Source organism: Anopheles arabiensis, chromosome 3 (assembly GCF_016920715.1).
Source record: "Anopheles arabiensis isolate DONGOLA chromosome 3, AaraD3, whole genome shotgun sequence".
NCBI classification, from domain to species: Eukaryota; Metazoa; Arthropoda; class Insecta; order Diptera; family Culicidae; genus Anopheles; species Anopheles arabiensis.
Window position 1 is genome coordinate 15,492,243 of NC_053518.1, and position 24,385 is coordinate 15,516,627.

The window sequence follows — 24,385 nt, forward strand, 5'->3', positions numbered from 1 at the left end:
AGCCCAATCGTGTGAAGTTCTGCCTCCGTTGTTTGGGATGCCTGCCCTGCAAACGCGTGCTCGAGAGCCACTGAAGCGTGAATTGGATTGGAGGAGCTTCACTTCATAAGCTCAACACACACACACACACAAAACCCCCTCCCACTAAAGCTTGCGACCATTGCAGCAGAGCGCTAAGATGGCTCTTTTAATGGGCAGCGATAACATCGTGCTTGAGATTAAAAATTAGGATCTTTGATAACAAAAAACGGCTAACGTTTCAAGGGATGAAGTAGGATTTGTTACTTTAGTAATGGGTGGCTTAAGGTGAGAAATTGAATACGTTTTCATGTGCATTAACCTTTCCCGGGCGGCATCAAAGGTCGCTCAAACGTCGACTAGCTGTCAGAAAGCGTCAGGCTAGCACGAGGCTATTAAATACAACTGTCAAAAGCACTGCTCCCGCATGCACTACACGGCGAAATCGAAACTGACACTTTCGTTGACATTGCCATTTCTCCCACTCAGGCACTCGTGGGGGGTAAATCCAGCTCGCCGTTTCGATGCTCATACAAAAAAAAAAAAGAACAAATTTGTCAACCATCAGGTAGTTGAAATTGCATTTCATTTCATTTCGCATTTCGTTCGGCGTTGCTAGTGCGACTGAACTCTGTAGCCGAGTGCTATAAACGTACTCTGGTAGCAAAAAAGCTCCACTCAACACATACACCAACCCCATTCTAGATCGCACACACAATGCTCATTTTCACAATACAGAAATTGCTTTATAGTTGCTTTTTGGCTGCCACCGGGGCTGACGGGACCGTCAGCTCTCCCAGGCGTGCACCGAATGGTGACAAATAAACAAAAGCACCTACCACCCCACCACACACACACTCACACACACGCAATCTGTACAGTTTCCCTGCTCAGTTCGCTGGGAAAATAAAGGCATCAAAGCTTGGGCCCCTTCATTGCTTATTGTGCGCCTTTTTAAACTTATTTCTCATTTATTAATATCCCGTGTGCCTGGTTTTTCCTCTGCAAAAGAACAGTGAGCGGTGGAGGCCCCTTGGAGGCCATCCGGGGAAAGGGAGGCCACCATCACAGCTGAAGCGCTGAGAAAACTGGGGCCGGGCGGATTTTGCCATTTGCCTTTGTCCGGTTCCCGAAACGCGCAACACACCGTGCACACGCAACACGCAGCAGCCGCTGTCGTACAGCGGAGTACAACACAATGGCCACAACTCCAAACGGGTGGGAGACTGCGGCCAAGAAATGTGCAAGACAAACCAACCAACACGACTGGGTGGGCATACACACAATCGTTGCGCTTCGTTGTTTGGCAGTGCCGCTATGTCACCAGGCGCGTCGGATGGACGCAAAACCTTGGAGTGCTCACGCGGTGCGCTCATCGAGGAAGCGGACGACGAAGACGACGGTTGTACGCTATTGTTTCATCGTCAGCCGCCTCTCTGCCTGCGGGGGTGACAGCTCCCTGGGAAGCCACGGCCGTCGGAGAAGCCGCTGATGATGATGCAAACCCAGGTAAGTCACATTGTCTTCCAATGGCCGTCCGCGGCATTGACGCAGGCTCGTTTTCTCACCGAATCACACAAAAACGGAAGCATAAAAGGTAATCCACTGCGCTTGATAACTTCATCCCGAAATCGCGTGTCCTCCCCTGCCACAAAATGACCCCCCTCCCCAGTGAGCTGCTGATGAATTGAAATTAGTGTCCAATTTCCTCTTCGCAGCAAAATGCGAAACCATCATTCATGCCCGCCGGTGATGTACTACTGCCCTGTGCGGGGTCAGGTTCTCATTAGAGAGCAGCGCCCCCCCGTGGCATGCAGGGGGAGCCTTCAATTGCAGTGCAAGTGTGGATCGTTAGCAGTGGAAGCTGGAAAGCTGTGGGTGAAAGTGAAAACAGAATAATTTCACCACGATCTCATTTCGTGGGGCCCCCTCCATGGGCGCTGGATGGTGATGCCGGGTAAGTAGTATTGCTTTACTTCCTCATCCAACCAAACTCATACGGTACACATACAGGTAGATTGCGCATTTATGCAACCACGTTTGAACCATGTGCGGAGATCTTCGTTCGTTCGTTTGGTTGCTCATCTCCGGTGCATCCGGAAATGATGCATTTTTGATTGCGCAGCACGGCGAGGTTCGTTTCAATTAAAACTGCATCTTTGTACGGTGCTGTTGTATGGAAGTCAGTAATCTAGGTGGTTGTATGTTTCGGAGGTCGTTACCGATGCGGGCACACAGCTGGCAGCAAGAATGGATGCACATTTTTAATCATTTCTCGAATGGTTCTGTGTAAGGAGCGTTTTGTTTTTCGTATCCATCCAGAATGATCGAGGCAAAAATTGGACACAAATATCTTTTTAATAACCACAACCAAAAGCCGTCTCAGCCTTGTATTAGATTCTTCAATAAGTCGTAAAATTTGAATCACCTTACTTTATCATTCCCTGACTCATTAACAATTTCACATAATTTAATTACAACCTTCTTTGTAGTGGAATTCCAACAATCATTCGCACCAATCGAGCTTTCTATTAAATCTTCAGGCTGGACTTTAAACACCTCCACCGACAAAACATCACACGCTTTCCCACGCATCTTAAAAGCAAAACGCGCTCTGCCTCACTTTTACCGGGCAACGGCGATGGCTAATTAAACAATGCATCAAAACAAAAGCTTCTGGGACCGGATGGTGGCGACGATGGTGAGAAGCAAACCGCCCAAGAAAGGAAAAGTGACCACGTCACCCACCATTCCAGCAACGGGCTAATGAACGGTCCAGGTCCAATATTGATGCGGATGTGCGCATCTCGGTTCGGCTCGGCGCGGCTTCTCCAGCATCACAATCGGCATCACATCACAGCGCCTTCCAATCATAGCCCAATTCCGGGGTTATATGCTTTACAATCTGTCTGCCTCTCTGCTCTGCCTCTGATGCTTCTCAGCAAACATCCGCGCTATGCGCCAATTCGTTTGCAAATGCATCGCTCGCCACTCAGCTCGCTTACGTCTACTCCAAAATGATAGCTTTAGCCGTACCCCGTCTGTGGGCAATAGAGGGCCGAATTTCGCTTCCGAACAAATGTTTGCTATTGATTTTTATGCTTCGCCAAGATGATGCTGCCCGCACCCGCACAGACGAAGCAGGAAGAGGAAATATTTTATATCCAAATCCAACACTCACACACGCCCGGCTCGAGCATGAGCGAGCTTTACAGGGCAGAATGACCCGAAACGTGGGTATGTACTTTGCTGCAACGTTTGCACAGCTTGTTTTCTTGGTTCACCCTCAGAAAGCGGTCCCTTCCTCGGACATTCTTTGTCGTCCCGGGACAATGGTGCCCTATGCACTTCCGGCGGTGAATGTGTCCTTACCGAATTTATACGCTTCCTATTATGGCTGGTGCAGCTTCCCTGTGATCCGCTTTCCGTTTACCTTCCCGTCAACAGACACCGAAAACGAAGCATAAACGTAGGGAGCAACGACAACAGCAACAACAGCAGACAAGAAGACGGAACAAATGGAAAGCTATAAAAAGCGAATGTTGCAATAGTAGATCCTCATACCCAGAGAAGAAGGAAAAAACACGATCCAGTTCAATTCAATGCAGGTTGCATTCTCATTTTTTTACAACTGCTTTCAAATCAATTTGTTTGTCCCATCGGTACGGAAGGCTTTGAGAAACGTTTGGGGCAGGAAGTCGAGGTCACGGACGATCGAATAATTGCCATTGTATCGGGCGTTTTACGACCCAGTAAAAAGGACACAATTTGTCACATGATGAAAAATGGTGGAAAAATAATTGCCTTACGAGTAAATAGGAACAGGCGAATAGTGGACTATAGATTGAGTTTTTTTTTTTTTTTTGATGATAAAACTCTTCTCTTCTTTACTGAAAGCTCATTACAGTTGGCAGATGCGCTATGGGATTGCAACTGACAGCTAAACGGAACAGATACCGAACCGAAGAATTGGTGAAGCTAAGAGTTATATTTTTAATCGTTAAAAATATCCCAAAAGGCACAATGCAACGAATGTTTGACAAATGGCTGCTTAATGAGCCAAGGGAGACCTACTATTTGAACCGATGAACCCCCTCTCGGGGGAATGTTCCTTCTGCCGTCGATTTGACCCGAGGCAGGAGGATGCATAACTCATGCAAACGCTAATCACGCATACACACACCGACAAACACCACAACAGACACACATACACACATTCTCCGACGAGCGGAAGCTGGTTAACCTACTTTCCAGCCAATCTCCAATGAAGATCTCAACGCGCTCGGACGCACTCGGACGATCAGGTGCGTGCTAACTGTCCCTTCGCATTATGCATTCTCACTCCAACCAAAGAATGGAAAGGGGGATATGGCAGAGGGCACCCCAGTGTGCATCTTCCTGTCCCACTGGAGGAGAGTGAATGGAAGAATGCCGAGGGATGTGTGTGGATGGGATGTATAAATTTATAAACCCGTTTTCTGCGACCCTCACAAGATCGCTGGAGATCGTGAGCGAGCTCGAGGGTGAGATAGAATTCCACGGATGCATGAAGTTTTTTTTTTTGCGCAAAGACGCAAATAAGAAAAGATCCCGATTTTATGGTGCGAACATTCCTACCAAAGGGGTTCGACCTTGCACAGACGAAGATCTTGAGGGCTGACAATGATGATGATGATGATGAGCTTGGGATTGTAGCACTCAAAATCCCGTCTCCGTTGGGTTCGGATTTGTCGATGGGCGGATGAAACCGATCGCTTGCATCCGTTCCGCAGGCTCTGTTGCTACTGTGAGCGTTGCTTGGAGTACACCAAGCAAAGAGAGGTCGTGTTTGTTTCGCAATAAGCAAAAAAAAACATCACACAGCTCACATGCTAAACGAGTCGAGGAGTAGGCCTCACGGGACCTTACTTTTGAACTCTTGCTGCGACTTGTTGCCCACGTCCCAAAGCTTCCTCCGGCGGCTTGTAATACGGCACCCCTCGGCAAATAATTGCCGCTCAATCGAGTGTGTGTGTGTCACTTCCAGCGAATACAGAACTGAGGCCCTTGCAGAACCGGAAGGATGCCATCAGCGAAAGATGACAACCTCGGGTTGTTTGCCGCCTGGCATGAAAACTCCCGCCTCGTGGGTTGTGTTTTTTGTTTTGTTTTGCTCTTCTTCCTCTTTTAATTAGCTCACGTCATAAGCAGACCAACACATTGAACACTTCATAAAAAAGGCAGGCTGCTAGAGCTTCCGGAGCCTATCAAGAGCCAGCTTGCCTTTGTGCCAAGAGGGCGCACCACTCCCTTTGTAGCAGTCAGAATTGACGACCAACCACGGCTACCGTTCTACACGGTGACAACGAAATGGAGTGCTCTCAGTGTACAACAGTGCCCATTGACGGAGTGTAGCTCTCTGTAGGCTGGGTTGGGTGGTACGACGACAACATTACAGCTTCCGGTTCAGGTTCAGGAGCTTCATTGATCCTCCGGTTGCGTTCAGAAGCGCGATTGTTTCAACAACTCGTTTCGGCTCACTCCGTTCACTGGGACAGGGAAAGGGCTTTCCGGTTTAAAATTATGATTTCCTCGCCATAATTCTGATGCTTCCTGTTGCTTTACCCCCTTTACAACCGATGGACAGCTCCCGCTTTTCCATGCTGGAAATAAAGTTCCATTTCATCCACACACACACAAACACATGCGTGCGTTTGGGGCGGATTTAAAGCGAAACAAAACGCCACAAAGGAATGCGTCCCCTTTCAGCGCGTGTTTTGCGGAACTGAGCGGAACTGATGGAACGCGATTGTTTACAATTAAATTAACATAAAAATGTAATGCGCACCCCATACATTCTCTCTCTCTCTCCCTCTCTACCCTTTCTTTCCGTCCCAAAAGAAAGCCATCCCTCGTACCGGAAACATTACACAGCCACAGTTAGAGCCGTACCGGGGCGTTGCAAAGTTCTTTTCGGGCAGTGTTGCTGCTGCCGAGACTGTGGCTGCTCGCAACTCAACACCGGATACGGCAATAGAACTTTCATCATCAACGTCATGCACGTTCTGAACGGAACATTGCCTGGTTGTGGTTGTTGGTGGCGAGTTTCATGCCCGAATGGGTTTGCCGAGGAACATAGAACGCGCCCAACCCGACTGTTTGGGATTTATTGAAATTATGATACTGCACCAAACCCCCAAAAAAGGCGTCCACTCATCCATAAGCCAGATGCGTCCGTGTTTGTGTCCAGAAATGGCGGAAGGCCACACCACCGCGAGACACCGTTTTGATGAGGCCATTGTTTATGTTTCGGGGCGCTTCCAGCGTACCAGCCCGGACGCACTGAGAAGCTGAAACGCACAGAAGCGTAAAACAGTGAGCCGGTCGCTCAGTCCATAGTGTTCGTTCTTCAGAACACTACCGGAATTTGGGGAGAGGAAGTACCCGTTAAACAAAAGCCTGAAAAGCCGGAAGTATCGTATTTTAAATCTCCTACGAAGGCATTGCCGGTGCCCGGCGCCCTATCGGTGCTAGATTGGGACTTCCTCTCGCACGGGAGGATTTGCGCTTGACGGAGTTTGAATAGCTCGTTCGATAGTGGACGTAGGCACGGTTTGGCTTTAAGCCTCTCCATGGAATCGACCAGGAACTCTGGATGTTCTGGAGCTCTCGGGAGCGTGTATGTGTGTGTCTATAGGAATGATCAAATTAACATGCAATCGATATTCTGAATCTGGAGCCTGCCTTGAAGGAGAAGCTGAGCATGCAATTCCAATGCTGTCAGCACCAAAAACACATGCCACCGAGAAGCAGCTTCAGGAGACATCTTGAACCGTACAACCGGTAAGAAAGAGAAGAAACAAAACATAGGAAAGCTATTTTAAATTACATTCCAAAGAACTGTCTTTCCACTGTCCCGGATGCTCTTTCACATCCGTTCCCTTTCTGTTGTCCCAAACGCTCCGAATTGAAGTGTCCTGTTCACAGTTCGCCATCGCCAACTGGCTGCGCTTGGGTGTCAGCTGGTGCATCGCACCCTCTCACGGCAAAGTGCTTCGTTTTTTTGCAAAGAAACAAACAAATTCAAGCATAAAAAAACGAAATTCCCATGCGTATGCTCTACACGGTCCACGGGGAAGGGTCAGAGTGCATTGGTGAGCATACACGTACAAAAGAAGTTCATGTTAACAGTGCCAAAAGAGCGGGTTTGGAATGTGGTCGGGCTAGAGCTCAGCTCCGGTTTCGGTTGGCTGGACGGACGGACGGTACGGAGGGTTCAGGGTTTGCTGTTTGACAGCAGGGTGGAAGGTGAAAATTGCATCACCTCAACGCGGTAGAGGTAGGTGAACCAAGTAAAGAATTTAAATTAATGCAGGTGTTGAGAAGCCATTGTTGCTTTTTAGCCTGCGCCGGCTTTTGCACACAACAAACGCAAGCAGCCTGATGTTTGTTCACCCGATGTGTGTGCTCTTTGCGTGCAATTGGGAGACATAAATGATCTCCAATGCTGGAATTGAATTCGCAAGGGAGTTGCGCCGTGCAAAACCATTCCAGTAAACGATAAGAAAGACATTAAGGCATTAAGGCGTGCTACCTTCTCGAAACGTTCAAAACTCATCGACCTTGCTCCATAATGCGAATGGCCTCCCTTTCTGCTTCCAGCAGGTTCATCAATCCAATGCGCTTTGCGTTGGAAGTTCGTTGTCCGAGGTTCATCCTTCCAAAACGCACCTCGAAGGAATACCGAATCAATTCACACTCGGGTGAGTTTGCAAAACGATTAAGTCCGCTAACCCAAATCTTAGCTGCTACACCGTCTTACCAGCTTTCGAAGGTGTACCGGGCAGCCAACCTTGGGATGCATTATTCCTTGGAGAGTTGCCGACCAAGCAAGAAAAACGATAAAAAAAATGATAAACAACTTTCCGAGGGATCTCATTGAAATTGCTACTTCAACTGTTGAGTTTGTGCTCAACCTAAAATCGGTGCAAGTTTGGGTGAGGTGATTTATACGTTTACAGCCTTCTCAACCCGTTCTGTCTGGCGGGTTCCCCCAGCTTTTAAGTGCCCAATCAAAGACGAATGACTTTAACAACAGCAACAAAAAAAAACCCATCTCGTCAAGCAGAGCGTATCCTATGGGTACTGGTGAACGTTGTTCAAGATTTGAAATCAAGCAGGTCACCGCGAAAACCCGAAACCGTTTCGGCGGTGACTACCCACTAACGCCGTCCAGCGCTTTTTTTAACATTAAATTCTTGCACAATGTTTCTGGGCCCTCACAATTTGCACGCCAGTTTTGCTTCCCTTTTCTGCAGCGTACCGAGAAGAAAGAAGAAAAAAAAACACACACACACAAACCGAAAGTTGATACTTTTGCGCAAAAGTGGCCACAGAAGCAACGCGCCGTCATCCGATGCCTCCCTTGCGGCGGCCCGTACGATTTTCGGGAAGGGCTTAGCAGAGAGGGATCGTTAGCCAAACACACGGGGACGTAACATAACCGCGCAACAGTGAAAAAATTAAAACATGCCATTGGTTAAGGAGGAAGCAAAAGAAAACCATAATTCCTTGTTGACCGGTGGAAACCTTCCTAGAATGCAACCGCGAGGTGGCGTTTTTTCATGCGCAAACAAAGTTCGCTTGGGAATGCAAACATCGTAGAATGGGGATGGATGGACACGAAAAAAAAAATCGCCCTTCCATACACACATACAGAGGGACTCACAAACTCTTTGCCCCTGCAGGCTTGAACGCGTGCTCCTCTGTCCAATTGGCAAGGGGTTGACGGGGAGCCCAGTGAGGGCACCACCCATTGTACAAACACGTTCATCCGTGGAGGGCCGTTATGGCGATTGATTTGATTTATGACCCTGCCCCATCCACACAGCTGAGTGTGTGTGTTTGTGCCGGTTCTTCTGCCCCTGCTTGGGAGTGCAACACTCGCAAAAAGGGCTCCACCGATCGACCCAATCCGCAATCCGGTAACCCAACTCCCCGTGCTCGTGTGGTGGTGATGTTGCACCGAATGCTATGCAAATGGTATGCTAAGCATATGCGCACGCTGTCGCTGCTGGGTTTTTTTTTCTCTTATTGAGCCGCTTCTTATTGTTTTCTTAAGTAATTTCTACACGCTCAACTGCACACACTCGGGGCTCGAGGTGGGTTAGGATTTGGTGTATTGCTCGCTAGAAACGATGGAAGCCAAAGGCGGCAGCAGGAGGGCAAAAACAACGCACCTACACACGCATTTGGCCGGGCACAAAGCACACAGCGTACGGTGGGAGTGCCATCAACCCGAGCCCCTTTTTGCAGGGAAGCTCGAAAAGGATGTAAAAGGTAAGAAAGGCAGGGAAGGGTTTTGGTGAGCTTGATTGGAGTGACACTGCGATGTACAACATCTCCATCGGTTTGAGCGACAATTAAGTTGTATGGGGGTAGGGCATGTATAAATAATCAAGAAGCTGCACCTTGGGATGGAGACAATCGCGCAAGCAAAGGAAGAAAGCAGACAATCCGTCTGCTTGTTGCCTTCGTTTGCATCGACTTACCGAAGCCAAAGTCAGAGGTCGAAAACGTATTAAAGAAAATGATTTAATTTTCATTAATTTTTTTGATCACGCAACAGCAACCGTGTGGGGTTTTGGAACTGTTTAGATAACAGATTGTTATGTTTATTCAGCAAAACTAAATACATTCAATTAAAGGTGTCGCTGGCGAGAATGGCGAAAGCAACACAAAGCTAGCCAGCGTCTGAAGGTGGGGATGAAATGAAAATGTTACAATAACAAAGTGAATTGATTACGACAAAACTAGCCCCGTGGTGTGTATTGCGAATCGACGCTTTGTGCGTCTTTTTTTCTTTCTTTTCTCTAACTTTAATCAAAGCTTGGAGTGAAAGTAAGCTGCTTGAGTTTAGTCCACGAACAAACATTTCGCCTCTGTCTGGTCTGCCCGTTTTTCTGCCCAATCATCCTCAATTCAAACTACGCCAAAGTACACACCCGCGAATTGAATGTCGTCTGACATCCAACAAAGCCCCTACGAGCTGAGGTTCGAATTTTCACCTTCCACGAGATTAAGTAGCCTCTTTTCAGCCTCCACAACATACACATTTACACACTCCTTTTTGCGACCGATCCCGGCGTTACAAATGCCATTCAAATTACGTTCCCGAATCGGAAGCAAAAAAGGAAAGAATTGGAGAAAATGTGCGGAAAAATGGAGCTTCAACGCACTCCAAAAACCTCGTGGCGTATGTGTTTGCGTACTCTTGTATTCGCAAACACCAAAAAAAATCCCCACAAATGCGAGGAAAATGGGCGGAAAATGACATCGATCAACAAGCGTGCACGCGGGCGCGTAGCTTTTGTACGGCGCACACACACACACCCGATGGAAATGATCCATTCACCAAGTTCCACCGGGAAGGCTTTTAGGGGGCCTTCCCCAACAAGCACACCATACGGTGCTGTAAAAGGAACGAAGGAACCAAAAAAACGCACAGAGTATTTACTCCATCACACATTAACGATGTAAAAATAGCACCATTCCTCCGTCCCCGCCCGAATACGGAAAGGGTGAAAGGGACGCAAATTAACTTCGGCTGTCGCTTTCCCGGCTTCTCTGGCATTGTGTTGAGCTTATCGATCGTTATCGTCATTTCGGCAGCCGTGCTGCGACGCCGCGACAAGTGCCAATGCAAAAACCCAATCAGCTGTCAGTCAATGTGAGGTGAGCGCCTTTTTGCATGCTACACGGAACATGGAAAGCCGTTTTGCACGTGTATCGGTGGTGTATTGTTGCTCTGCTTGCTTTGTTGTCGCTCCTTAAGTACACACACCGAAAAGGGAATTAAATTGTTCACACTTCCTGTCTTTACGTGGTCTGTTGGGTGGCTTGTGGGTGATGTGAGTGGCTCAGCAAACATCCCGGGATGCAAATGCGGGCGTTAAATTTAGAACATTGCACAGAATACACGCCATATGTACACCCGAGCAACATATGCCAGCATTGGGAGTAAAGGAGCCAAAAATAAAGGATTAAATTTTGAGAAATACCCTCAGACGTGTGACAGAAAATGGAACCGAAAAAGCGGGACTCGTACCTCCCAGAAGGCGAGCGCAACCTGCGGGTGGTTTCACTACTGGTTCCTCCGGTTAATTACAGGATTTGTGTGGCTGTATACAGTTTTGGAAGGTTTCATGTTACAGGTAGAGGCGTGGAGAGGGTGATTCGGAACAAAGCGTTTCCTTTTAGCCCGAAGTCCCGGGAGGTCCCGGGACGCTTCGAACAGGGTGTGAAAGACCGCACGAAGAAGATCATCATAATGATGATGATGATGAGGACACCGATCCGATTGCTAGAGGGCACCCAGTAAACCCCGGACTGGAGAGTGTCACATTCAGTTCCAGATAATAGCTGGGACGGAAATGGGACCCTCTCGCTTCCTGCCTCACAACGGTTTGGTACCAAAAAAATGCTGGTCCACAGAACGGAAGTTACTCGCGCACTGGTTGGCATCTCCCAAGTCAGCGCCACGACAAATGTGTCCGGGATTAAAACCATTAAGGTTCCGGCGGTGCGTCTCTATGGGTGTGTGCGATACCTGATTTCTCTTTGCAGGCCAAAAACACACGCTCCTCTTCCACGCTCGTTCTCGTATTGGTTCATCTACATAAATCCCTGCCAGCCAGCACTAGCTGTCCACACATTTCCGGCACACATTACCCCCCCAGCCAGCTTGGGTGTGTGTCACGAGAGGGAAGCAAAAATGGGGAAATGGTACCTTCATCATCTCATTTGTAACGTTGCTCTTGGGTGCTTTTTTTTACTCGCTTTCCACAATGCTGCTCACTGATTATCTTTTATGCCATTTTTTTGAGCCAATGCTGCAAATACCGAAAGATACCAAAAAAAAAGACCCGCCCCGGAAAGCATACGCTATGGGAAATTGTGTGATCATGTGTGTGTTTAAGGGGGAGAGAAAGGAAGACCAAACTCCACTGTGTTCCTCAGCATAATATAAATCGTCGTCACAGGCGGCTCTTTCTGGTGTATGTTGGCATGTGCGAAAACAGCTGTAGTCAGAGTCATCCAAGCGAGCCCAAACACACACACATAGACAAAAAAGCGTACACCTTGAGAACACAAGTAGAGCACCACGGCCTACGGAGAGAGCTTTGATGGTCTAGCAGCAACTGGCCACTTGAAATTCGCACCCCTCCACCCCCCCCTCCCCTTGCCACATTGTGATTAATGTGCAGACCTTAATGAGACACACGTCCATCCGGCAAGTGGCATGAGTGTGTGTGCGCTACTCTTGTTTTTCCATTTGCAGTGGAACGATTTTCCCTTTTGTGCGCACTTCCAATCTTTGTTTGCAAAACCGTTTAGTGTGGTGGAAAGTTTGCAGCCCAAATGAGTTGATCGCGAAAAAAAAGAAGAATTGTGGAAAAATCCACACCAAACCAACTAACCAACCATCAACCTTGAAAGGGAAAAAGCGCGATGCACTGCAAAATTTATCTCCCTTTTGGAAGTTGTTTCTAATGAGCGTCACTTTCGGGAGGGAAGGTAAAGAAAAGAGGGTGCCAAAATTAGGCGCGGCACGTGGGAAGTGATCATAAATCAACACACACACACATGTATTCCCTGTCGCACTCGAGATGAATTCAAAAATCTAACCCCAGTGCAGAAGACGACGAGGGACCGTACTAACGAAGGAAAGCTAATTTTCCTCTCACGGGGCTTGATCGCGTGGAAGATTTTTGGGATTCGGTTGCTAAATTTGGCCCCCCTGAAAACGGGACTTCTGCTTCTTGGCCTAATGGGAGGAAAATGGGTACCCTTTATACACACACAGGCACAAAAAGGCGCCCGTCGAGTTCGTTCCTTGACCTCTCGCAGGGTTTGGCTCAAGGTGGAATATGGACATGAAAACTTTACGCACCAAAATCACGGAGCCGATCATTAGAATAATTCCCTACTCTCTACCCGGTGTTGGTTCGAAAACGTTCCGCCGTGAAGCCCGAAACGTTTGCTCTAATAATCCACCATCGCGGACGAAGAAATTCGGGCTTCATTTGGCCGGTGGGATACAGACCATGGCAAGTACCAGCGCCTCCCTCCCCCAAGAGAACCAACGCGAGAGAGAGAGAGAGCGGGGCAATCATTATTATCGTCATCTTCATCGGCTTTCTACCGTGCTTCGCGATCATAATCAAGTGGAATTGTCCGCTTCCTCCCGCAGCTGATTCTTGGCTGGTTTTGTTGTGTGATGTGTGTGTGCGTTCTGTCCAGCATTCCAGCAGTGCGCGTGTGTCTGTGTGATCTCCAGTGCCCCGTTCTTCTAGCTCTTTCTTTCACTCGCTTTAAAAGGCCCTCACTCAGCTACAGTGTTTTTCTATTGCGACTTCCGCCTAGCACTAGTCCGAAACGAAACGAACACGGAGGAGCCCCGAAAAGCGCTTCTCGCTTTGGATGAGAAATTGGAAAACGGGCCCCGGGAATGATCGTAAAGATGTTTAATATCAAAATTCCACCCAATGTTCGCCCTATCTCTCTCACTCTCGCTCTCTCTCTCTCTCTGTTCTGTTCTCTTCTACTCTTTCTCTCATTGTCTTATGAGGTCGATCGCGCGTTCCTGCGGGACGGAAACGAAATCGATAAATTTCCAATAACCCCGCCGGAACGCTCGAGGCAAACGCACGGGGCGCGTTTTCGTGTGGTTTTGGGAAGAAATTCCAGCAAACTCCCCCTTCCCGTCTATCTCAAACTCAACCCAGAGGGGACACGAAAACCCCCCGAAAACAGTCATTCCACCCTTTTCTTGCTGACCGCCCCGAGAAGGTGGGAAAGTCCGTGCGCCCGGGAGCATTTCACGGTAAAACCTTGTCGAAATTCTGTCCCAATCGTCACCAAAGTCGTCGCTTCGGAGCCCTTGCCAACGGAACGGAATGGAACGAGTGACACGAAAATCCGTATAATAAAAAAAGAAGGAAAGAAAGAACGGTTGACAGGAAGTTCCAATTTATAATTTACATTTCTACACTCTGCACCGTCCGGCGGGGCAGGCGACATTCGCCGCATCGCGTACGACTTTCCGTGCGCTGGTGGCGTTCCAGTCTCGTTGGACTCTTTTATTTTCACATTCTTGCTGTTTTATTTGTCACCCCGAGTACCCCAGGGCGTTCTCGTGAGCTGTCTGGTTGTCCGGAAGCGGACCCGGATGGCACAATCGATTGGCTGGAAAAGCTCGCAATCCGACACTCCTGCTGACAAGTGTTTTTGTTCCTTTCGATTGTCCGGCGCTTGGAGAGCGGCCGGAGCTCCATTTAGATCGGTAAAATGCAAGTGATTTGCCCTTTTTGTAATGATAATTGCTGTAGAAAAAAAAAAAACCAAATGTGCCCACTCACACTCAGACTTCCAGGTAGGGTAAGCATTAGCCACCCAAGAAGAAGGCTGCTCAATGGAGCCATTCCAACCACAAACACTTTCGCCCGACAAGACGTCGTAATGAAGCGGAACGATTGCCTTCTTTTCCCGTAAAATCTAACGATCGTTTATCGTTGTCATTACGGGGCTGCTTTTCGTATTCTAAAAATATGCACACGTGCATATCCCGGAAGATGGATTGGGAAAAAGGCAAGTCCCTTCCCGGCCGTGACTTTTCTTCGTACGCAATTTTCCTCGACTCTTGCTGAGCTCTAAAATCCTAAGACTCCTAAATCCTAAAGACTCTCGAGCGTCTCGACCGTAACATAGACGCCGCTAGGATTGGAAAAGTCATGCCACTTAAAGGGAAGGAATTTTTTAATAATTACCTTCGAATTTTCTCCCAAGCAAACGAAGAACCGAAGAGCACGGAAAGAAACAAAAGTGTTCTTGAAAGAAAATAAGAAGAAGAAGGGAAAACACAACAAAACCCCGGAATTGGAATCGATAATTGAAGCGAACCGAACAGCGCGTTTTGGGATCTTTTGGGTTTACAGCCTGCACCAGGACTGGCTCTGGGTACAGCATCCAATATATCAAATCGCCGGCACAGTTGTGTCGGCGGCTTCTTCGCCTCCTCTACCCAACAAAACACATTCCAATGCCCATTTTGACCCATCATCATCATCACCATCATCAGCAGCAACTACATGAAGCTCATGAAGGCCTCATCAGCGCCACTAGAGAGGGAGAGAAAGAATAGCGCCAGGTCAGAAGTTAAAACAAATGACCGGAAAGGAGGTCCGACCGATCGGACGATCGATCGTTTGGGCAACCACCCTACCAGCAATCCGAAAGAAAATGATCCCAGAAAAAGAAGAACCTTAAACATCTTCAAAATGTTGAGAGATGTAAATTAGAAATCGTAACCGATGGAATCGTTTAGCCGGGCCGACGAACCATTAAGCGAGTGGAGCGCGAGTACGGAAGAGAATTCTGGTGAATCGTATATGCACATATATGCGGATCATCACATCCCCTTTCAATGATCCGCAGGCAGGCAGGCTGGTAATTACACTCGCACACGGTGATCGCGCAGCGGCCAATTTCAACATTCCACTGTGCGCGCTCGCGTCCATTTGCGGTGTGCGTTCGGCGGCAGATCACCGGTTTTGTGCACTCTTTAACTCCGAATCTCCGACGTCCAAACGACGCACTGCCGCAGTTCCAGTGCCAGTGACCTCCGAAAATTTGCCCACCATCTAAGGGTGGCCATCACTGAGCGATCTTCAATGGAAACCAACAAACAAAGGTTGAAGGTCAACTCGAATGTCGATTGCATTCGATTGCTTGCGTCACTCCGGTCGAGCGCATTGTCGGTCGAAGGGCAAGATCGAGAACGAACGGCGGTGCGTGTTTGTTCAGAATTCGAACGGATGTGTAACACCTGGAGTTGAGCGTAAGGGTACCGATCAAAGGGTTGCGTGAACGCTCGACCACTCAACACTCTGCCCGAGCTCCCAATTAAAGACGGCCACGGCTTTATTTACACCCCGAATGTTTGAGAATGTTGGAAGCAGCGAACGCTGCGGGCGTCCATTTTCCACGCTACCGATCCTCGAGCAATGGATAGATTGATGGATCTTCCTTTTCTTTTGTTCGCTGGGAAGTGGCCGCGTCTTTGAAATATGAGGTAAGATTTACAAACATTGCCCAAAACAGGGGGCGAAAACACCAAAGACACTGTTTAAATAACAATTTACCAACAACTTTTTCTTTAAACAATCTCAATGTCCGTTCGTCGGGAAGAAAAGTTTTTGAGGACCATTATGAGCAGGGTCGTACTGCCGACAGCAATCAAGAAGGGCTTTGGGGGCGGCCTCCTTTGCGTCCGAAACTGGACCATAACGTTCCGTAATTTATTCAATCACCACGCGCTCGTGGGGCCCACGGCTCTCGGACACCTTCGGACAACTTTTCGGCGTCTTTCTTCACGACATGCTCCAGCACATAACGCTCCCCTCCCCGGCCCTGGAGCACTAGAACCACGCGCAAACGGGCGTAAAGAGGCCACGCCATCCAGATGGAGAGATTGGCGTGTGTTTTATTGCATTCCGTCCACGGTTCACCAACTTCAACCGGGTGGCTGGGACGCACACTGGGCGAGTGTGTGTCCAAAAGAGTGAGACAGCACGCGTTGCATCCGGTGAGGCCACTTGTTCGTTCATTTTCTAATGAAAACTGCCCAGCACCATCGAAAAAAACCTCATCCGCAGGTGAGTTCTACGCGCTCTCACTAACCTCGAGCACACGAACCTCGGCGTTCTTGTGGGCCTGGGATGGAATTTTGGCCCCGCATAAATTACCCATAAATTACGCACCAAACACGACATGGACACACATTCCTTCGGAGCGGAAAGGTTCACCTCCAACCGACCACCGACCATGGTGTGTCCATTGTCTTAAGTTCTCGGTGCTTGTGCTCTACCCGCTGCCACGCTCGCGTCTTCAATCGAGAAAGAAACCACCACGGCTCACGCGGTACCAACGCGACGGGGCGTCTCAGAAGAGTAAGAAAATGAAAAACAGAACTAACAGAAACAGATTCCACCACGAAAACCGCAGCCGGCGCACGATGTCATAACTTCGCGCCTCAACCCATCGGCAGGGTCTGCTTCGCGGCTCGTCTATGTGCAGGTGTCGTCATACTTTGCACGGTGGCGCGTGCGAGACTCACAGAGGCCAGACAGACAGACAGACACGGCCGGACAGCAAATAGCGACATGATTCAGCTTCCGCGCAGCTTCCGTCCCAATAAGGCGCAAATAACATAACAGCCAATCGTTCGTGGCAGCATGACTCACCTTTGTGTGTTGTGTTGCTGCTGGTGCTGCTCCTTCGGGTCTGGTGATAGAAACCGTTTAATTGGCGGCTTCGTTCAAAGCCACTTTACGCTTCGCTTTGCTGGATGTTTCGGATGGATCACAAACTGCGGCTTTTTGATAGCACACAGCTGTGGCCGCACGACGAAAGTAATTTTTCAACAATTTGTTCTCTTTTCAATTTGGAACTGAATTTGCGCACTTAAATCGCGAATGTTGGGCTTTTTTTGTTGTGGTGCACTTTTGCTTCTCTTATCAGCACAAATTTAGAACACTTTGCTGATGTTATTGTACACTTTTCACACCACAATCAAACTGTAACTCACATTAGGGAAATTTTGCACATCCGTTTTGATAACCTTCACTTTGGGATGGTTACTTTTGTATTACTGTGTGTGTATTGTTGTAATATGATTTCTTTCTTTCTACACATCGCTAGATTAGAGTTGATTGGACACAATTGCTTTTTTTAGATTCTCTTTTTAGAGGAATGATTTTTTTAACCAACTGTTTGCCAACTCTCCCTTGCTGTTTGATTGTTATGTTTCACTTTGATTTTGGTTTTGGACAAACAATGCACAAATGCACAAACACTCACATCACCCGAAAGGGACGCTCCTTTCAAATATGTTATTATTTCTAGCCAACCACTAGCGGGGCGATACCGATTTTCACCAACATCTGCTGTACAAACAGTGCTTTTTGTTTTACTTCTATGTTTTTTTTTATTCTTTCCATTCGTTTTTGTAACTTCACTTGTTCACTCTGCTGCGATGTCACCGCAACAATCGTTGCCTTCTTTGTTTTCGGAGCACAGCTCTGCAAAACAAACTGTTATAGAGCTTTGGTGCCTTCTACTTTTATTTTCACTCACTATGTTGCACTGTTTTCTTGCCTTTTGTGGTCAGTTTGCTTTCGACCGGTCTGCGACCGGCGCCGAATCGGTGAGCACAACGCCGATCATCAGCAAACACCAGCCACCGAAACGAAGGGCCAGCCTCAGCAGCACCGTTGCTCGCTCACCCTTATCGCTCTTGGACACTGGTTGGCTTTTATTTTCCGTTTTCAATAACCACCGGCAGAACTTGCACCCCGCACAACCTTACACTGGACACACAATTGCTCCGGGAGTCGACCGGGAAGGTCAGAGCGAAAATAAACTGCAACTGATAAAGTGTGCAGCGCGCGCCCGGCACAGACGATACAGTGCAATTGTTGCACACACTTAGAGGGAGGCGCCACCCACTGTCACTATCGCGTTACTATCAGAATGGAACGCGAATGCGGTGCGACTTGATAGTGTTGCTTATTTCTTTGCATGCAATTAAAGCACTCCATTCAGCACACTTCCGCAGCAAAACATGATCCACAGCACTGTACACCAAACGCGCACGAGAATCGAGAATGTTTCAATAGCAAAACAAACGGTTTTTGTAGTCGCTGCTCGTTGAAATCGTTCGTTTAGTTGAACGCGCGCGCGCACATATACACGGACTCTACGCGGGCACGTTAGCGCGCTTCGATCGACTTAAGAGGAATGAGGATGGCTTAGCTGGAAAAGCAGGCTTAGCCCCGGCCCGGCTGCTCGCCTGCGAGTCGGCTCTCTCTGTCGAGTAAGAGCTCGCTCTTCGCTCACACACCTCGACTCAGCAGGCTTGCTACGGTAGCCGTAGCGTTGTGGAATGTTTGTATGTTGCTTCTCCGCTCTTTCTCGTTCTCTCCATTGCTGGCTTAAACATAAAAATATGCTACCGAGCATGGATCGTTTACGGGCAGGCGTTGAATGCAAAGGGAACCTGAAAGAGTGCAAGAGAAACTGCTCAGCTCTTCACTTCTCTCTTCATCGATTTTTTATTGTTTAATTGCTTCTCTCCCTCTCTCGCTCTCTGTCTGTACCGGGCAGACTAACATGCGTGCGGTTTCATCGATTTTGGAATATGGGGTGCACTATGCTTCGTGTACAGGACATATTTTCCATATGACTTTTTGGAGTGAATTTTTCTAAAAAAACTCAAGCAATTTGATTGTTGTTTTATTAGTCTGTTGTGTTTTGTTTTCATCTTTTTTTTGCACTTATAAAATTACTTAAACATCAATAGGACAAGAAATGTGTTTTTGAAGGTTATTAGAATTAGAATTAGAATTAGAATTAAAATTAGAGCAGCTTTGTTGTCAGTCAGATTAAAAAAAACCTTGAAAAACTTGGTTAAGAGTATTATTTCTTGAATTCCTTTATTCATTCCAAAATAATCAGCAGATTTTTAACTTATTTTAGTTTTACTTTGTCCACTTTTCTCAGTTTCGTTTTCTTTTTTTTATGAAATTATTGCAGTTATTGTTTTTTTGTTTTGAATGAATCGAATTTAATTTAATGTCTGATAGATTTGTCTTATAGTTCATTCACTTTAATTGGCTTTCATAATTTTCAAAAAAAATTCTTTTTATTTACACAAGACGAGACTCTTTTCAACACTGTTTTCTCTATTTTATTTTTTGATTATTTGCTTTTGTTTAACAGTTTGTTCTTCTCTTTTGGTATTGGTAAATGGGATTTACACAGTTTTTACACAGCCTTTAAATAATGTTACAATCATCTTAAGCTTACGTTTTTGTTGATTTATATGAACAATTGAACACTTTTTCCAATGCTTTTGATAATTCACCGAGCTTTACGAATCAAACCGGCTTTCACATTCAACTTCGCTCGTAATTATTTTAAATTGAAAATTATTATTCGCTCGTAGCTGCTTCATATGCCGGGCTTGACTTTGCCGCTGTGTATTGCAATGAAAATATGATCCCATCAGCCGGGCTGGACAGATTTTCATGATAAGTTTATAATGATGCCGGCTTCATCGTGTGCTCTACTGCGTTCAACAAATTTATCCACCGGTGTTTCCGGTTTCTGTCCGATTCGTCTGACGACGACGACGATGACAACAGAGCGGGGACAGAAATAAAAATTGTCTCTCTCTTTCTTTTCCTTCCCACTATCCACCTCTGTTTGAGATGGTTGCGTGCGTAAACGGCGTGGAAAATACCGGGTCTCCCGAGTGTGCTGTGGTATTTATGTTTTCTCTAAACCGGGTATGGTGCACATATGCGTCTGTGTGTATGTGTGCGTTGAAGCTCATATACCATCATTCTAGAAGCCATTCTACCCGACCGATAGAAGCCCGTTGGGGATAAACAGACAGGGAAGGCAGTAACAAACCAACACACCAACACACGGCGACGTGCATTGCGTGGCATATTATAAAACATCTTTCCACAACAAGTGCGCATATGTGCAGTCACCCCCGTCGCATGTGCATAAGCAGCGCAGCTCGCTGCACTTGGCCGCACTGGCAACTCCCTCATCACATCATCGCCGAAACCGGCTGCTGCTGCTCTGATCTTTGCGTGCAGAAAGAAAGGCAATGGACAGAGAAGAGAAGCAACATAAAAATGACAACAAAAACATGAAACGATGTCACTGCCACGCATTAACTGCCTGGGCCGTTCCGGGCACCGATGGCATGCGATGAAGGGAACCACCAAGCAGCAAGCAGAGCAACGCATCGCACCGTTCGCATGCCTTTGACATAATGTTCCAATTTAGATTGACGCTGGATTAATGGCGCATGAACTACCGCAAAACAATTTCACCCGGACCACGCCACACCGCCTGATGATTGCCAATCATCTTTTGCGCTTTTCGGTGCGTCACTGTGCGTCCGATTCACTCCAGCGCACCATCGGCTGGAGCCGGTGTGCGGCGATTTTCGTGCAAATTGTTTCCCCCCTCCGGTCGGTGTTGCAAAATCGGACAAAATGAGCCAATTTCGGTGCTTTATAGGGCAGCGTGGCGGAGTAGCTTTATAAGGCCTGGGCAGGGGAGGGGAAAGTAGTAATCAAAGCGGGAAGATTTGGGAAGAACAGCTTACAAGCTAATCGGAAAGCATTATGAGCATTCCGAATGGGAACCATTAGTTAACTGTGCTGCTTTAGCTATATTCAATCGCACACAAACACAGCTTTTTTATGTACAAAAGCGCTACAACGTTATCAATAAAAGACCCGTTTATAAAATTGGGCTTACTTAAATGGCCATCCTATCCGCTTATCTATCAAACAACAACTCAGCTCGCCAGCCTCCAAAAAAAGCTCATAAAAATTAACTTCCAGCTTATGGCAGATGCGCGGAGCGAGCCGCAGGATTTACGTATCGAAGATCTTGCACCATGAACGCGCAACCATTAAACGCTGAATGCGCGCTGACCAGGTCCAGCCCAGGGCTTATTATAATCAAAATCGGATTATCGTGTGCATGGAGAAGGAAAACAAATAAACTTCACCCACTGTTCCGCCAAGAGAGTTGATGTTACGGGTGTGTTTTGGCAGACGCACGAACCCCATCACAGCTGTTGGGACATACATATAGATTTATCATTTAAACAACCTGTTAGAGAGGTATTTGGAGGTAAAAATGATTTTTTATTGACAAAATATCGTCAATTTAATGTTCTCCTCTAACGTAATTTCTTTCCCTTCCCTTTCAGGTTGCAGTAATGCAATTAGTCAAATTAAGCTTCCCTTATCTCTCTCTGCAGCATTTTGTTTATTAAAGTCGCGATCTTCCCCCTTTTTGTTTGTTTGCTTCGTTGGAAAATGGTTTTCCTTCACTTTCAACGTTTGCGTTTGCCGAACGTTTTCGCCTTTGTTTTGCCACTTCTCAATTCACTGGCACGCCCTTGGTACAGATAGGGGAGGGCCTTTAATTTCCTCCCCCCACAGTGGGAATACATAAACCTACCCGGGATATTTACCCCTCCAATCGCACACACACCCATTAGAGGAATTGGTTTGCGTTTGTGTGTTTTTCCATTTTCCGGGACGCTCCCGTTCGAGCGTGGTTTTGGAGCTGGATTCGTATTTCATGCTTCACGTGCCATCGCACGGGTTTTCCCTGTGAGTGTGTGCAGTGTTAGGAAGCGTGTTCGAAAGAGGAGCATGTCCCGAAGGGATTTCCCTGCTTCGCTTGCTTCAACACAAAGAACAATCCCCCAGTGTAAGATAAGACCAAGCTAATAATATTCCTCCTGCTTCAGGTTTATCCAGTTGCAAGGTGCGGAACTGCAGTTCCGGCCCGCAATGGATCCGAATGGATCGTACTCGCTTGTGACTGAGCACGTGACCAAGCCCACCGGACTATTGGGCGCGTAGGCAGGCGGATAGAGTAATTAAAGCCCACGCCGAAAATGTCGTCGTTGTCGTCGCCGTTGTCTAGCCCCGTTCCGGTGTGGTGCGAATGATGAAAACAACAGCACAGGGCAACATCACCGTGGGCACATCTGTCTTCATCTCCCACGTCCGCCCGCGCAGGCACATGTGGGCTCGCCTGCTCTAAGCTCCAAGGTCGGCGTAGGACGATGTACTGACCCCGTTCTCGCCCCCGGGATGCATTGGCTGGGTGGGTGGTTGGTTTGGATTATGAAACGGAAATCTCCATCATTTTGGGAGAGTAAATCTTCCGAAAGGTGTTAGGCTTTGCATGGTCAGCATGTGTTTGCATGTTGGGACATGTTTTCAATGCGATCAGCAGGACATGTGATTTAAGGTGAAGGGTTTTGGTGAATCTAAATAAGTAAGAGACTTTGATTATAATCTTACAATCTTGGATCTTTTTAAAATGGCTTTCAGACGTGATACAGTTCCACTTTAACTATTATTGACTTTAAATATAGAATACACTAAAGCATTTGAAGAATATCAAAAGCATTCTCTAGCTGGATTTTTATTTTTTTTAACTAATTCATACAATTATATACCAATTTGAAATCTTTGACCAACACAGAACATTATTATTATTGTCCTTAGCTTGTTTGGTCGATTTCACGACTTTTTAGAGTTAAAACCAATGTTGAGAAACATTGCCATACTATTCAAAATACCTTAAAAAAATGGTAGTTTTAGTATCATTTACAGAAAACCTTTTTCCAATATGTTTTATATTTGCAAAATAATCATTTACACAAGTTAGAAAGATACACATTTTGCCGATATTAGTAATTTATTACGTTATTAAGGATGTGTTGACATTTTTTGTTATGATTGCAAGTTCATCTTATGGAATTTGTTTTCGATTTAAGAATTATAAAAGTGGAAAAATAAAAAAAAACGTTAAAAATTATAGATTAGTTTTGAAGTATGCAAAATTGCTATAAAAAAAAAAGAAAAATGGAGCAAATTGAAAAAGACGAAATTTATTTCAATTAACAACTAACAATTGATTTGTTGTAAAGGCACCACAACATTGGTAAACACGGGAATTAATTAACAAGGCTTAAGGCATTTCCATTTTATTTGCAATCAATCGAGAATAAATTCCCCAGAAAAGCTTTATTCTTATCGTTAAAACCAACCGTTCGTAAATCTCACCCGCCTTAAACCAGCCCACAAGTCCCACTGTAAAAGCTCCATAAATACGGAACCGAGTGGCAATAACACTGTGAACGACACGTAACAGTGCTGCCCCGACTTGTATGGTAATTTATGGTATTGGTAATAAAATTATTTCATCTCATCGCCGTCCCAATCGAACGCGGGAAGCTCATCAACCCGTCCCGTACCGTACGAACGAAACCATTCCAGTAGGTCTAAAAGCTAATCGGTTCCACCCACAGCATAGCCACAGCCGGATGACGATGCGTTGATAATGGCCATAAAGATGCTCCTTCCCATGACAAATCGCATCGCAACGGCCGGGACAGGAGAGCAAGCTAAGGAAAACTCACGCTGCACACCGAGATTGCTTATTGAAAGCTCATCGCCAAAGCTTGGCTGACATATTTCAGCCGTTCGCATTCGACTTTAATCTACTGCCTGTGTAGCTCATAATCGACGATTAGTTACGCCTGCCTGTGGCTCGTGGTGGGTGGCTGGAATGGGCCGACAGCACGCCCTCGGCCCTCTGATGGACTTTTATGATGAACCCATCGGTTATGCTAATCGGGCTCGGGACGGGTCATCGCACGTGGGTTGTTTCGACGGCGGGAGCTCCGCCACAGTAAACACGGACACACCCA

General features: G+C 47.0%; 1 protein-coding gene across 1 annotated transcript in view; it reads right to left on the minus strand.

The window, feature by feature from the left end:
• Nucleotides 1-18,866, minus strand: part of LOC120902670 — a 33,972-nt gene extending 15,106 nt beyond the window's left edge. The window contains exon 1 of the mRNA XM_040311630.1: nucleotides 17,301-18,866. The gene's annotated coding sequence lies outside the window, so the exon portion shown is untranslated. The remainder of the gene's footprint in view (nucleotides 1-17,300) is intronic.
• Nucleotides 18,867-24,385: the final 5,519 nt, after the last annotated feature.